The sequence below is a fragment of the Pteropus alecto genome, unplaced genomic scaffold (assembly GCF_000325575.1).
Source record: "Pteropus alecto unplaced genomic scaffold, ASM32557v1 scaffold48, whole genome shotgun sequence".
In the NCBI taxonomy this organism is placed as follows: domain Eukaryota; kingdom Metazoa; phylum Chordata; class Mammalia; order Chiroptera; family Pteropodidae; genus Pteropus; species Pteropus alecto.
The window spans coordinates 4,074,651-4,091,843 of NW_006442110.1; the positions used below are offsets into that span (position 1 = coordinate 4,074,651).

The 17,193-nt window shown below is 36.7% G+C and overlaps 1 protein-coding gene and 1 pseudogene across 1 annotated transcript in view; one reads left to right on the plus strand and one right to left on the minus strand.

The window, feature by feature from the left end:
• CNTNAP2 (contactin associated protein like 2) overlaps window positions 1-17,193 on the minus strand; it is a 1,631,342-nt gene that overhangs the window by 1,315,018 nt on the left and 299,131 nt on the right. The window lies entirely within an intron of this gene.
• LOC112469976 lies at window positions 16,481-16,599 on the plus strand (annotated as a pseudogene).

A 17,193-nucleotide genomic window follows, 5' to 3' on the forward strand; every position in this document is an offset into this window, starting at 1 on the left:
ATAAAGCTATGAGAACAGTCCTGGCATGAGGTGACGGGCAAATCTAAAGGACTCTAGTGCCAATGACTAAACTTTACTTACTGTTGTAACTTCGCATCCTAGTACAGGAAGACGACCCCAATAAGTAGTTATTCTATAAGCAGATGCGTGGCTGTGTGACCAGAAGGGATCATTAGTAGCCATCTACTAATTTAACCCGCGTTGAAAGACAAGCTTCGTAAAATAAACACAGAGGTAAGATATTGCCATGAGTACAGCCTAGCATTCTCTAACCGCAGAGGCCAGCAGCGTCCACTTTTTGAAATAATTGAGTAAGAAACTAGAGTAACACAATCCCTTCTTGGAGACATCCAAAACAGAATAAAACTTTTTTTTTTTTTAATTGAAGCCTTTTCCAAATTCTACTAAGAGCCGACAGTTAACAGAGTCAGATGATCAAGTTATTCATTTTGTAATACACTGTATCCCTCCCCTTAATTGTGAGAGGAACCAATATGATCGTAAGTGCCAGAACTGATTCTGGGGTTAAAAGATGGGTTCCTAAACTGCATATAAGCAAGAAGAAAGAAGCAATTGCACTACGAAACTAAATGAGTCTTTGCACATCAACTGAGAACCTAGCTTATGGAAGATACTGTACCTTATTCATTAGACTGCCTGATTTTCCTCACACAACTTTTACTTTGCGCAGCTTCCTTGCTTAGAGTCTGTATGTAATATAAGCGCTGATAGTTGTGTTTTCTCTTTCTTTGTAATGCAAGTGCCCGACTTAAGTTTTGATTGCCAAGGCATCTCCCTCAAAGATGCATCCACTTCTAAGGTGCTATCTGGAATAAACACATTGCCAGCTACAAGTCTAGAGAGAGGCAGGCCACCTTCCCACAGTGAGGCTCCTCTGTTTTAGAGATCATGATTGATTACAATAACTGACCATTTGGGCCACTCGTTTTGCCCCTTCCTGCCTTTTAAATTCCCTGCTCTTCTATCTTAAATTCACCAATCGTCAGCCTACAAAACCATAGGCCCCCACCCTTGACCCCAATAAAAACCTAACTCCAGGCCTTTGCATGCTCTCTCTCTACCTGTGACCTCAAGGTGAGGCCTCAGGTGTGCTTTATAATTTCCAGGTCCTCCAAGTAATAAACCTTTATTTGTTCAAAGTTTCCTGATGGTTATTGCTGACTGGCATTTTGCAATCATAATGAGAACCACAAGGGCTGGCCCCAGCAGAACCCTGGTTTTCCATAGGCTGAGACCAGCACAAAACATGTTGTCAGTCTCATCATCCATGTAGAGGAGGCTATGTTCATTCGGTTTAATTCAGCACACGACTTTGCTCAATATCTATTAATGTTATCTTGCTCCATGGTGACGGATGCCATTTTTATCTCAGAGGTACGTGTCTTAATTTTAAAAGTGGCATTCAATTTTCTTAAGATATAGTTGTATAGATAAACGACATTCAAATACTGTTATGTAAGTATAAAAGATGAAAATCAACAGATGTTTGCCTAAGTCAATAATATTACTGCCAACTTAATTATTTGATTAGTTAGCTTATGCCTTTTTCCTCTTTGGAAATTTCAAGCTATTGTAGAAATTGGAAAGATGAAACACTGTGTAATATTTTGTTTTTGTGTTTCTACAGCTAATTACTGGCTGGACGGATTAATACTCATTTGATATGTTGAGAGCCTCTGAGAAAAAAAAGAGTGTATTACATATACTTTTACTCACTAATTCCGTACAATTTTTATATAAATTCGAGTAGCTTCGAGTTTTAAGAATTTTTCCCCAATGAAATTCCTTGAATTCCTCAGATAAGCTGCAAAGGTAACAATGCAAAATATTAATGGAGATATATTCTGTTAGGTTGATACTTAATTCATGGGGTTTCATGATTACTGAATCTATGAACCGAAGAAGTGATTACAAATGCACTATTCAAAGGCTAGCTTAAGATTTTCAAGTATCCTCAATGAAATTTTTCAATAAATATCCTCCCCTGTGTATGTATTTGCTGCTTGGTTTTGATCCCCTGGCTCTGCTGTATTTCTGTTCATTTCACTTCTTAAAGTCAACATCAAAAGTTCTGCAACAGTGTACTCAAGTGGATTTTCAAAAAGCAAAGAGAACCCTGCAACCTCTCTGTAACACGCTGTAAAGAGTTGACTGGATATGAAGAAAATCGCAGCCCAGTATATTCTATTATGTTAAGCAGACTTTACTGTTTTACAATTAATTCAAGTAGTGGTGCTAAACGTAAGAGACCTATTTTAAAATTCATACTTGGAAATGTAGAAACAGAGATCAGTAGAGCTGAGAATCTCTTGAAGACCCCCCAGTCCATCCTCTCTCCCCAACCTACCTGCTCTCCCCAACCCGATTTACTATTGAGTGGAGTGAAGCCTCAGATGGTTAATGATTTGCCCATAAGATTGCATTTCTACTACTGGGACTAGAGACTCTCGTGATCTCTTCTTCTTTAGAACTGCAAATTCCCAAAGCGCTTCTTGCTAGCACCAGAGATTTAGAATGCATCATAAACTGCCCTGCATTATCGTTAGTCGGTTATCAATAATCCATATTGATTATGCCCAGTGGTGTTTCAGACACAATACTAGGCACTTGGGACACAGTCATTTCCCTGAAGAACATCATGGTCTCATAGAGATACAGGTATGTGCATCCCAACGAGTATAAATAGCAAGGATCGTAATCGATTCTCTTTGACTGAGAAAGAAAAGCTTCTCAGATGTGACACTGGTAAATTGAAAATTAATTCATAATTGTTTGGTAAAGAAGGGTAAGCAGGGTATTCCACACAAAAGAAATAGCTTGCACCAAGTCACGAAAACATCGGGTGGTTTTTGTATCCCCAACTAGATTATAAATATATTGTGAACAAGGACTGCACATGGTGTGTTTTTGGAAAGTATCCCGCCCTCATTCTATTGTCCCCTAAGTCAGTGTATAACTGAGAATTGATTAAATCCTGACCAGCAAACAAGGTGCTATTATTCATTCCTTTTGAGTGCCATGCATGGAAGCTGTTCTTCCAACTATATGGGATACATTCTCCTTTGGTCTCTATTCATGACCGAAATGTTTAAATTGTAGGCACATAAATAATTTTTTCTACTACCTTCCTCTCTCTTACAAAAAATGGTTTTATGCAAAAGTAAGCAATTTCCCTCATATTAAGCATCTGCCAAGTTATTTTCCACATGCAGCTCATGGAAGATTTAGGTGATTCGGGTGATTCAGGATAAAGTTTAACATTTAAATGATATAATGGATGTTAATAATAAGCATAAAAATGAACTTCCTGTTGAAAACTTTACTGGATACATTTTGAGTTCTGGATTTCATAGCCAAAGTTTTTATTGGCTTATTTAAGTTATTTGCATTCTCATGACTTTAATTTTTAATTAAAGCCACAAAGTGTTGTAACTATCTGAGAACCTCTGATTCTTGTAGGTATTCCCACATTTCTTCAAGTCTATCCTACCCAAATCTAAAATGAAAATCTACAGAATTATAACACTAAGTTCTATAGGAACATTAATACGCATTTGAATGATACACAGAATGCTCTTCGTATGTTATAGTGATCTTATTTTAAAATTTAAAATTGTAGTGTTATAATATAATGGTTTAAAAAGTTAGGATGGCTAAAATGTCATTCGCCAGTACAGTGAGGGTTCTACCTTATTCCTCTTTAATGCATATTCACGGGATATAAATGCTGTAAAAGATGGCAATTCAGAGATCAGGAGCTTAAAAGTAGATCTCAGAATGAACACTAATGATTTGAGTTTTACGTTATAAAATCCGATGTTCAAATACATCAGGGAACACCCATTCGATGGGCTGCGATGCAGCTGCTAAACAGTACCCAAGTCGTGTTGACCGTCCTCCACGACATCCTAAACCAGGCCAGCGCCCCGCATCTCCACTACTGCCCCGCCCCTCCGACGGATGCTCTTCACAAAGGATCTCCGTGGCCCCAGGAGTTGTTTCTCTGCTTCCGTTCTCACCTGTCAACTAGTTCTTTCTCTATGAAGCTGCCAAAGCGCACTTTTAAAACAAATCAACTTATACCCCTCAACCGCTTCTCTCTCTCCAGTGGCTTCCAATTCCTTTTAGAATTACATCTAAATCTGTGCCCGAGTCTCTTCAAGATCTTTGCCACGCTTACCTCCTGATCCCTGAACACCCTGCATCTGAACCACATTAGACTTTTTTTCTGACACTCAACTTATTTCCACCTTCCTACTTTGTGTTTCATTTTCCTAGATGACTCTTCTCCGAAATCGGTGCCTAGCTGAGTGTTACTTAAGCTCCGGCTAAAATAATCCTCTTCAGCGGTGCCTCCTGACTATTAAATCTCATGTCGTCCCTCTTCTTCAAGTCTCTACCACACATTATCACAATATAATAACATGCACGCCTCTCTGTAAAGGAGAAATAACATCGTGTCTACAGTGGTTTTCTTCACACAGTGGGATTTTGAAGAGGAATTTCTCTAAGTATTGTTTGCTCTTTATTTACAGCTGACGAAGACTGTCAGAAAAGCAAAGAAGAATGTTGAGGGAAGGGGACTGTGGGCAAAAGAGGCGAGATGAGTAAATCTCACAGCCTTTTCCAGCCCCGTTAACCTAACCTACCCTAAGGGAGCTAACTGAGCGTTGCCTGGACAATGAGTCCACTAGGATCGCCCTCACCTCACGCCCCACCCTTGGGAGGGACCAAGGCCACACTCAGTTCCCCACAGGACCAGAGATTACCCTGCTCTGGTAAGGGGACACAAACCTCCCTAGGGCCTAGAGTCCGTAGGTACTGGGTATCCGAAAAACCCAAGGTGTCTAGGATCAAGAATGTCTTTGTCCATATTCTAGGTTGCTCTTCAAGTTTCCTTTATAAACAGGGACAGCAACAAAAGGGGTAGGGCCTCTTCTCCCCGTCTGCCTTCCTGTGGAAAGTCGGGATGCTCAGGGACCCCGTGCCTGCTCCTGCTGACCTTTGCCCTGTGTATTCTCCCAAGAATCTATTCCTCAATTCATGCTGCGTGATGTCACAGAATTTGTCCCAAGTTTGCTGCATGACACGATCTATCAATTAGTTACAATTAGATGATCTATGGCACATGACTAACTGTATACTTTTAAAAAGTTGCTTAGGTATTGAGTTTCTGGTATTTTCCAACATATGAAAATTTCCCGTGCTATGAAATTAAAAGAAAAACATAGCTATTTTTCCTAAAATATAGTAAAATAGTAATTTAAAAAAAATGATTACATTTTCCCCTCCCCAGCACAGCCAGCCTTTTCTGTCTTTGCCTATTTCTTATCATCTCTATTTCCCTAAATATTAGTAATGGTCTTTGGAACAGTTCTCAAGCAGAAAATAATTTCAGATTTAGTCATGCTAAATCTTTCCATATGTGACCGTTAATTAGTCCAAGTAACAGTTTATTTGAAGAAGGTTCCTATAAAGCTCTAAATCCATTCTTCCCATTTGGACGATCCCTTCTTTCTCTTTTGCGAACAGTTAGGAGGAGGACAGTTCACATAGGTTGGGCTGCCCAGTGTGGGGAGGAGGGAAAAAATGAGAAACCTGATATTGATCATCAGTCCTTGAAAGCTACAGAGGTGGTGTACAAACAACCTAGCATATTAAACTGCAGTGGTTTCGGCCCTAAAAAATATAACGAGGGATGGGTTGAGAATGTGTGGTGCTACCTTATTTTCCTGTAATGTGCGATAATGAGATAATTTGGGCTGTACTAGAACAAGACTAATCAACTTGAATTTCCACCTGATTTAGCAGAGTAGAATCTGACATCATTTCCTATTCTGCAAAGATTTCACTTATCTCTTATTTAGTTACATAGACAATATTTAGCTTTGTTCTTTGCCATATCCGCATTATGGCTTAATTAGTGCTGAGATGCTACAGAATACATTGTTTTGTCATAACTCAACACGAAATACATTTTTAGCATCTATAAACACCATAAGATAAACAAGAGATTCAGAAAATAGATATTCAAACAAATTCAGTTTTTGTTACAGCAAATCTTGCAAAGACCATTCCAGGAATATATGGCCCCAGCTTTGACGCCTGACGTCACTGTTCACGTGCCTATAGAAACAGAAAATTGATATCTATGCCTTTCTTTCTTGCTAGACTAAAAGTTTATTGAGGGAAAGGACCACATTTCATTTCGCTTTATATCCTCAGTGCTGAATCAAGTGTTTGGCACATGGTTGATGATCAAAAAGTGCTTGCTGACTTCTCTTCTATAAAAGAGTATCTATAAGCACGTTTAAAGAACACGGGTAGTGAACGCTGTACTTCAGGCTAAAATCTTGGTTGCAGGTAAATATGCATACATTTTGTATTTTGACAATTTGGGGGTAAAGATCGCTAATCATTTAATAAATAATTGCTTTATTACTCTCTTTCTAAATAAATACAAGGTCCTGTATGTAATTAATCTAATACTGAAATAAAATGTAATTTTAGTACTTTCCCAAAACAATATAGTACAGCTTAACCCTGATTCAGTACTAGAATGCAATTGTTTGTTTACATGCCTCAACGATTAGACCAAGTAGAAGAGAGCTACAGAATAGCAGAGTTGCATTTGTCCCTAAAAGTTAAAGTCTGCCCCTGAGTCTTTCCTCTGCTCTGAATTGTTTAACTGCTGAACTGATACATAAAGGCAAAAATATCTCCCACTTTTTAAAATACTGTGTTTCTCTAGAGCCTTGAAAATATAATATAAAGGCTTCAGGCTGCAAATTTAACCATTAATATAAAGGGTTCTGAAATTGATATCCACACTGAATACTGAAGAAATTTAATAAAATTAGGTATGTCGGATCTGATGTCCTCTAGAACAAAAGTATCACTCATATCCGAGCTGGCAATTTTTTGAGTAGTTGCTGCTGCTCTTAATGGAATATTACACATATTAAAAGTCAGGGTATATACATATACATACACACATGCATATTATTCATCTATATACTATATATTATTTTTAAAGAAAATGAGAATTTTGTAACATCAAAAAAAAATTATTGATAAAGACATAGAAATTTTAAAAAAGACCAAATAGCAGCTACAGTATAGAAAAGTCCAATTGAAATGAAAAATTCTCTAGGGAGGTGCGACAGAATATTTTAAATGGCAGAGAAAAAAATCCATGAAATTTAACATCAATCAACTGAGATTTTAAGTCTGAGGAACAGCAGAGAAAAAAAATGAAGAAAAAGGAACACAAGCAGAAACCTGTATGATGCCATCAAGCATAACAAAATATGCATAACCGGAGTTTCAGAAGTAGAGACAGGAAAAGAAAGAAGAATATTTGAAGAAATAATGCTTGAACATCTTCCAAACTTGATGACAGATATTAACCGGGACCTCAAAAAAAGCTAAAGAAATTCCAAATAGAAGCAATGGGGTCTCGAAGAGATCCACATCTAGACATCATAGTCAAACTATCTAAAAACAGAAACAAAAAGAGGCTCTTGAAAACAGCAGGAGAGGAGTGACAGCTCCTATAAAAATGAGCTTCAGAAGATTAACAGCCAACTTCTCATCTAGAAACCATGGAGACCAATGAGCTGTGGGATGTTATCTTCAACGCGATGCAGAAAAAAGACTATTAACCAAGAATTTTATATCAATCAAAACTATCATTGCCAGAAGACCTTCCCTACAAGAAATACAAAAGAGAGTCTTTGATGCTGAAATAAAAGGGATTTGTATCCAGAATATATATGTATATGTAACACAATTCAACAATTCAAAGATAAGTAACCCAATTAAAAAGTAAGTAAAAAATTTGAATAGGCTTTTCTCCAAAGAAGATATACAAATAGGCCAAAAAAAAAAAAAAATCTTCATTTTATTAGTCTTCAGGGATATGCAAATCAAAACCGCAGTGTGATACCACTTTATACACACTACGATTGCTATAATTAAAAAGAGGAATACGTATTCGAGAGGATGTAAAAAACTATAATATTCATGCATTGATGTTGGGAATATAAAAAAATTAGTTGGTCATTTCCTAAAAACATTAAACATACAGTCGCCATGTGACCCAAAAATGACACTCCGTAGTATATACCTAAGGGAACTGAAATCACATGTGCATAAAAACACGTGTAATGGGCCTTCGCAACAGCACCACTCAATAAAGTCAAAGAGTGGAAACTACCCAAAGGTCTTTCAACTGATCAACAGATAAACAAAATGTGGTATACTCATACAATGCAAAAAATGAGAATTATTGATAAAATTACAGCATCGATGGACCTTGAAAACATTACGGTATATGGAGGAAGCCAGTCACAAAAGACTACGTATTATATGATTCCATTTATGTGAAGCCCTGAATAATCAAAACCACAGACACGGAAAGTAGATTAATGGTCACAAGGGCTGGGATGGATAAGAGAATGAGCAAGGATTGCTACTGTGTATGGGGTTTTATGGAAGGTGATAAAGATGTTCTAAAACTAGATAATGACAATGGTTATACAACTCTGCAAATATACTAAAATATCTTAAACTATACATATATATAAAATTAAAAATGGTAAATGTATAGCATGTGACTTATATCTCAATAAAGATTTCATTTAATCAAACAAACAACAACAAACTGTCTCCTAAATTCTAGTCTTGTGGGGTTTTTTTTCCCCTTGGCAATAGAATTCTCTTCCAAAAGAATTTTTAGAGAAAGGCTATATATATGTGTGCTATATGTCATTAATGTGAATATAATTGATCAGTGATTATTTAAAATGACAGCACGAAAAAAGTCTGTTGCTTTTTTAGATATAATATGGTTTCAGCAAGTATAGAACTCCTATATAAACATTGTTGTGGCAAGGTACTAGATTAAAGAGGTCCTAGTTTGAAGCAAATTAGATATATATGTCAGAATGGCATTATAATTCGTGTCAGTAGACAGGTCGATAAAATTGATAAAGTACAGATAATTTATTTAAGATAGAGTATGGTGAAGGCATAGACAACAAAGATCTGTGTGGAGAGATGAATGCAGTGGACTTGAGATAAATAAAATTTCTTTTGAAGGCAGGGTGGACTTTTAAAAAAAAATGTGACGTCACACATCATATTTCCTGAGCCTATACTTCAGGAGATGGTGTTTGGCTGGATTAGCACATCAGTACGCATGACAGAAAATTAATGTTCTAAGACTTTCCAGCAGCCACACTTTGGGAAATGTGTTTCTGTGCTATTTCCCCTCACTAAATTGATATATGAACCATCCACTGGCATAAAATCAGTTTTCGCTCTCCAGAAAGCACACACTATGATTCAGAAGGCTCCTATCTAAATGAACTCTGAACTGACAGGGTATTTTTGGCAGCATTCTTCCTATACATCTTTATTTTATTACTTTTTTGTTCACAGTGTATATTAATAGATGAAAGAAAAAAATATGAAAATGATTAATTTCATTACTGGAAGTAAATATAACTGAAAATAAAAATATCTACCACTAGAATCCTAGTTGATCCAAGTCCCTGACTTCAGGGAAAAAAGTATTTAGAATTTTAAGTGATGTGAGTTAAACTGGTTTATCTTACAATAAATATTTTCCAGAAGATACAGCAAAATCCAGTTTCAAAACATGGTTTCTAGTAATCTTTGGCTATTTCAGCTAAAATGAAGGAATGTCAAGAACAACAATGTAAAGGAGAGCAGTTTCCTGTGAAGGAAATGTGAATGTTTTCTTCTATGGAGTGATTGGAAGCATGCCAGCAAGGCTCCCAAATTCTCCATCACGGCCTCTAACATCCCACTGAGTAGGTAAATGCGAAAGTGGTCTAGGCAGACTCACGCCGTACTTCATTCTCGACTATTCTTCCCCACCTTTCAGTTTTTATCTTCGAAAAAAAAAAAAACCTCCAATACCAGCGGCCCTATAAGGTTCTCCAGAGCCTTCTCTAGATACTAGTCATTTCTGTTTATATTTACTCAATTCTTTACCTACATTGACTGTGTGCATTTATTACTTTCTGCCTCTGACTGCTCTAACTTGTGAATTTCTTTTATTTCTGCTTCTTTATTCCAACGGTAGTGTAGTACCCTGCCTTTAGTGAGTAATGAAGTAAATATACATTTATTCGTTTGATAACTTAAAAAGAAAAAAAGAAATATGACTCAGAAATGAGAAGCTGAGAAATTACAAGTACGGAGTTTTCAATCTGAATTAACAAGACATATTCTTTTCATTCTGAGGAAGAGATGAACTTTGGAAAGGTGGGAATTTTGATGCAGGGCAGGAAGTGTAGAATGAATATGGATTATGGGGCATTTATTTGGGAGGGCACGTTTGGGTGGAATACTGGCTTGAGGCACTAGGAAGACTAAAGGGAATCGTTGGGTTCTCTCAAGAAAGAAAAATGTTGTTTATTGGAAGGAATAAGAATACTAAGGCATTATTTATTAATAAATAGTATATGGAAAACTATAATTCAAATTGGAGCATACATTATATTGATCCCTTGATAAAAAGTTTTATACAAATGATGGATAAGGATACACAATGTTTTAATCAGAAAAGCAGTAAAATTCTTTAAGACATTGGGGCTTTCTTTAAATTAAGACTTTTTTTTCCCCCAATATTCATTATTTTTCATCAGGAGACATAACTTTAATCAGAATTCGAGAAGAGACAAAAGACTAAATTCTGAAACCGGATTACAGACGTGGCCGTTGACAGAAGAGAAAGAGCTGAGACTAAGACATCATTTACTCTGAGCCTTGTTTTGCTAAACTGTAAAATGAACAAAATAAAATAAAACCTGCTTCACAGAATCACTGAGAAGAGGCGAGGACATGCACCTGATATACAGCAGGTACTCACTAAAAGATAATGTCCTCTGTAACTCAAATGGCAGTTTCTGAATTTCTCCCTTACAAAAGCAAGTGGCGTTAGGTTAACTCTTAACTAAAGTATTAAAGATGTATGAACAGGTATTAATTTGATGATATAACTATCTACGGCATGACAAAATTAAAAGAATTATCACTTCTATCTGTTATACCTGAATGGCTAATATTCTCATTAGGCTGTTCTTCTCAAGTACCACCTTCTAACAGACATTCAGTCTCCTGGATTTCATGTTACCACCTGTGAGGTGTCTGCCGGTCAGAGGCTTAGTCTTTGATCTTGACATGGGAAAAAAGAGTCTTTGGAGGATGAAGAAAATGGAAATCAGGATGGTGAGAGGCTCCAGTCAGCCTGTCAGATCCTTGGAGGACAGAACACTTCTAGAAAAATCTAATGGGATATCTTTATGACATTGAATTTCTAGCTTTGCAGAATTAATTTGTGTTCTTTTCTCCCTAGTTGATTGTACTTTTATTCATTTTTGTTTTCTTTCTATTATTCTCCCTTAAAATCTTTCCTCATCATAAAACAGAAATGGAGTCTCTCTTCTTCTTCTCTCTTGTTTTTTAAAGAGCTATAAGCCAGGCAAGATCGGTTTCAATGTTTTTACCATCATGTGGTAAACTGATGACTGTCTCATAAAAAGTAAGCTTTTAGGACTCATGAAATTGACCAAGTAAATGAAAGGCTTCGCACTTTGTCAAACTTTTCTACTCTTTTGTATGCCTGTGCATATATATACACGTGCCTCGGTGCATGCCCACTGTGGGCTTTCAAGGAAGTCAAAACTGAGAGCCACAGATGGAGACCACTTAGGCTTAGAGACTCAACTATCACCTGGAAAGGCTTTTTTTTTTTTTTTTTAAGTGCCTGATAATGGGTAACAAACAACCTTGGTGACATTGGGGCAGCAAAGAGCTATGGCAAGGTCCCATTCCATAGAACACACTCTCCTTGACATCCTTGGTCAGGACACACCTGGCTGCTGTTTACAGCTGGCAAACTTGGGAGGAAATCATTACCTGTGCCCCGAGAGGGGGGTCATCATTTGACACTCCCATCTAAACCCACCCTCACAGCTTCACTAAGATCTTCGCTGCCTACTTTCTGACCTTTCGAAATTCTGGCAAGGTATATTTTGGACCTACTTTTTAAAAAGTTGATTCAGTCCTATAATTTACACCCGTAAGTGTATCTCGCTTAGTTTCCTTTGCCTTCATCCTTCTACTTCCTAATTTTTCCCCCCTGCTGTACTTCTGTACACATAGTACCTATTCTTGGAACACAAATGGAAATAACAAACCATTTTAAGTCACTATTCGATCTCAAATAATCTCGAATATATTCTTACCTCTCTGCCATTCTCACCCTTGGAAATACGATACAAAAGTAAACTTCAGGCTGACATTTAAATCACTCACTGAAGCAAAAAGGAATGGCACGTTAGAGGTGGCAGGGCTCTTCAGAACGGCTCAGTGCGTCTTCATCATTTTGCAATGCGGAGTGTGAGAACAAGCAGGTCAAAGAGATTCACCTACGGCCATGAGGTAACTAAGTATCAGAGGCAATGCGAGGGCACAGCGGTTCCCCTGAATTAATCTTATTCTGCTTCCGAACTGCTCTCATAAATTTTTATCGTCTCTAATCTGTGATCAGCTGGAACAGACCTTACTTGAAAGAAACACACAATATGTAGTGTACTCCTTACTTATTCAATGTGGAAATGGGGAAGCAATAAGAGATTTTATTAAGAAAGCTGTTCCCTCCCTTGGATCCGGCGACATGTCAAACATGAGAAAATGTCACTGTAACTAGGGTCCCAGAGGGGTCGACCCCGTCTAACTGCATCACAGGCTCACTGCAGAGTTGACGACCTCATTCATAATTTTATCAAGAGATGTTCTATTTCTGTGTTGCCCGGAGCGTCTCCTTCAATTTAATCACTTATGAAATTCCATGGCTTCTGTTAGAATGGATGATAAATTGATTTTATCTTCCAGTAGTTGGGGAACACTCATCTTGTTTAGCTTTTGCTATGAGCATTGTGTGGAGTTGGTCAATGCACGCAGAAACACACACTTGATCTTGAACGTATTCCTAAATATGTGGTTAAATTGCCTTCACAAAATAGCTTTATTTCTGAGTGGACAATTTAAAAATTAATCAAATAGCCAATTCATTAAATATATTTAAAAGCATTATATCTTTTAAAAGGTATACGCTTCAGGATAAAGTGAAATAAATGTATTGCAGTATAATTATAAAAGACAAATTCTTTGAAATCCCTTCTGACTAAGTGACATACATTTTGGTCAGCATAAACAGAAATAGAGTGGTCATAAAGAGACATCACAAAGTACTACATACCCCTGACCATTTTTTATTGGTTATTTGCATTTTATATTCAAGTCTCATTGTATTTGCTTCACAGGGTATCAACACTACTTCATTTCATTAAAAAATAATTTATTTACAACAAAGTACTCTGTAACAGATTTTGGAAGATCATATTCTTTATACTTTTGGGAAAACTATTTCATTATTTCTTAAAAATAGTTATTACTTAACATTTTCATATCTTTTAGTATTTTACTGCACACAAAGCATTTTTCGGCTAATATTACCTAATTTAATATTGTCCATTCTATATTGAACTGCACGGTGAATTTAGTTGTTCAGATTTTTCCAAAGGCTATATATTTCTATCTTATTCTCTCTCTCTCTAATAATGACCTTATCAGTGTTTGTTTGTTTGTTTTGTTTGTTTGTTTGTTTTTAGCAAGAATTCACCTAGAGATGATGGATGGCTTGGGCTGGTAGATGGGCAGATACGAGAAATTTCCTGAGGCTTTCTCAACTACCTTGTATAACTCCTGCTCAATATAGATTTTTTGGACCTGGGCTTCTTTATTTCCTTAACTCTACCAGAAACCCCAACACACTGTTTTCCGTTCCCTAATTACTGTTCCCTAATTCTGTTCCTTAATTATTTCGTCTCTTCTCAGGTTCTTTCTAGGTCATTCCAGACAACACTGCCTAAACAAGGACAGGAATACGAACACAACATTTTTCAAAACCTATCGAATTGTATGTTCAAAATACTTAAAGTAATTTAAGACAGGATACAAATATGACTAGAAAACAGTGTATTCATTTCAGAGACTCACCACGATGGAGCTTCTGCTCTACAGAATATTCCCTTTTCTAGAATTTTTGAAACGATACTAGCCAAGAAGAGTGAAAATGGGCCATCTGTCAGAAATAGGTTTGACATCATTAAACAAAACCCATATAGCTTTAGTTGCTATTGCTGAAATCAATTTTGACTCGATACATTGTGTATAAACAGAAGAATACAGATAAAAATGAGAGGTATAATATTCAAACTGATCTCAAACAGGGTTCTTGACAGAAAAAAATAAGTTAGAAAATGTGTGCTTTCTTTTACTCCTTCATTTAAAAGGGTTATTATTTGACTATATCTGCCTAGGTTATAGACTCATTAAAATTTTGTAAAAAGTGCTTAGATTACTTGAGTATTCATTATATCACAAATCTCATTTTGTTTTGTTTTATTTACTCAGTAGTAATAACGGCCTAGTAAATATTAGCAGACTAACCACTGCAAATCAAGCCTCTACAAGATGAGGCAAACGCGAGCCTTCACAACCACGAACAGTAAGTGTTTAGTTTTTAGTAAAAGTTCTTTCTCTCTGAAGGCACGTGGAGATATAACTAGTTCATACACACCTATGTGAAGACAGACGAAGCCATGGATCTTGCATGTGCTTACCTGCTTTAGAGTCTCTTGCAAAGAATTCTGCCAAAGAAGGTAGATTCCTGTTTAAGGAGGGTGTGAACCGATTTACAAGTTGATGTTTAAAATAAACAACTCAAAGGGAAAAGCAAAGAACTGTCATCAAACTTCCAATGCTCTTTAAAAAGGGTGCAATCATTCACGACGTCTAACATAAATAAAAGTTTGCCAAAGACATTCTTCTGAGCAAGACACATGGAAGATGAGCGCGGCATTTGCCAAGGGAAAGTTGGTTGGTCAAGAAATTCTGTTTTTACATGGTGGATGTCACAGAGATTACTTGTTCATTCTCTCTCTCCCTCTCTCTCCCTCTCTTTTCTATATGTATTTGTCTTAGTAAACATTTCCAATTGACAGTGGGCCACTGAGTTGTACAAAAATGAAAACTTAGCAAGATGCATTTTTCTTCTTTGTTTTGATACTGGTTACTCACATACCAGTCACCACGCTTCTAGGACAGCATGTCTCTTAGGTACAGAAAACCAGAGCAGTTTTCAGAGATCCGTCTCGGAGTCAAGAAAGAAAAGACGATATGCTTTTTTCCCTACTTTTCCAACAGTCGCTGCCAATTTTGCATCCTCCCATCCTTAGATTACGGATTCAGAGTTTTGGTGCAGTATCATTTGGTGCACACTTACATAAAATATTCCAGTAGCAGACACATAATAAAAGAAGACAGCCATTTTTCTCTGAAAATTGTGAGAAATTTTGTTTCAGGAAGTAGGCTGAATCTGACTGCACGATTTCTAATAATTCACAGTACAAAGGCTGATATTGTCTTTATTTCCTTTGAACCCACAGGTAAGGATCATTACTTCCATTTCAGTTTCTGCATCCACAGAAGATGCACTTGGCAACATCGAGTTTCCACGTAGGAGCGAAGCCTGAGAGACAGAGATGCTCTGATGGGCGCCTGGCCTCCCCTCCCGCAGCCCCCCTCAAATTCCTGATGGGAAGGAGTCTTTCACGCCTAACCCTCGTCCTAGTCACTACTACTTATCCCTCTGGGTGTTAATCTGTTAGCACTGCAGCTCAGATATGAATTTTAAAATATGCTAATCTGAGCTGAAAAAGCTCCCTGGAGGAAAAATGAAATATATTCAAAGAAAAGAAGCTCACTTTTGGATTTCTTCTTACTTTGAGATAATTTTTTGTTGTTGAAAAAAAAAAAAAAGATACACTTCCCATGAGAATCATTATGTCATTATGTAAGAGAAATTAGCAGAACCCAACCCTCCGAAGCTCACATAAGTGTGGGTTAAAAGGAACTATCACATGATTCCATTCTTTGATGAAATTCCATGTACTCTTATCAGTAGAATGCCACTCATAAGCCTTCTTGTATATATAATCATTGTAGTTGTACATTAAGAATATATTTTTATATAAAGTTTTCATAATTTCCCCTATTTGTATTTTTCCTTCTTTGCAGAAATCCACATGCTTGTATTCATATGCACTCTAGACATAATAAAATTTTAAATAAGACTGAGAGAAATAAAAAGTACATTTGTACATAAATGTCTACAAATGAACATGCCGTATTTTTCCACTGGGAAAATTATTTAGTTGGCTTAGATTTTAGATAGACAAGCTACCACTGCAGAATGGGAAAAATTTCTCTTCTTCACCACTGGTGGGTACTGCATCCCCAAGACAGATATAAAATCTTAACTGCCTTAGTTGAAACACCTTAGCTTAAAGTAAATTCAATCTATGGCCATGACACCCTGAAAAAGCCCTATCCCAGCTGATCTCGGAAGTTAAGCAGGGTCGGGCCTGGTTAGTACTTAGATGGGAGACCGTCTAGGAAGACCAGGTGCTGTAAGCATAAAAATTAAAAAAATAAGGAATTGCAAGGTCCTTGCGATCTGTGAAGTCAACCAAGGGTTGCCTAAATAAATAGATAGATAGATAAATAGATAGATGATAGATAGATAGATAGATAGATAGATAAAGCGAATAGATAGATAATTCTTTCCACTTTAGCTAGATAGCTAGCTAGCTAGATAGATAGATAAAGCGAATTCAGAGATCCAGTAAAATTACAGAGTGAATTTGGTAATTTGCAGAGAATTCCAAAGGCACAAAACTATACTTACCTAAAGTGATCCATTCTTTATTAAAAGTATTTATATGATATTCCAAGTACAAATGGTCTTTCATCTTAGAATTTTTCTACTGGCTGGTAGAGCATCTTACAGATAGTAGCAGTGCCATAACTATAATTTTAAATTGAATTCTGCCCTTACATGCTTTATTGTTTTCTTTTTATACCTACTTCATTCCACAAACATTTATTGGTCTTTACTCAGAAGTCCCTGCCCCAGTAAGATTTACCCTGGCCACTCTATCTAAACTCTAACCCTTAGTATTTGTATCTATTGTCTGTGAATTCTTTCCACTTTAGCACTTACCACCACCT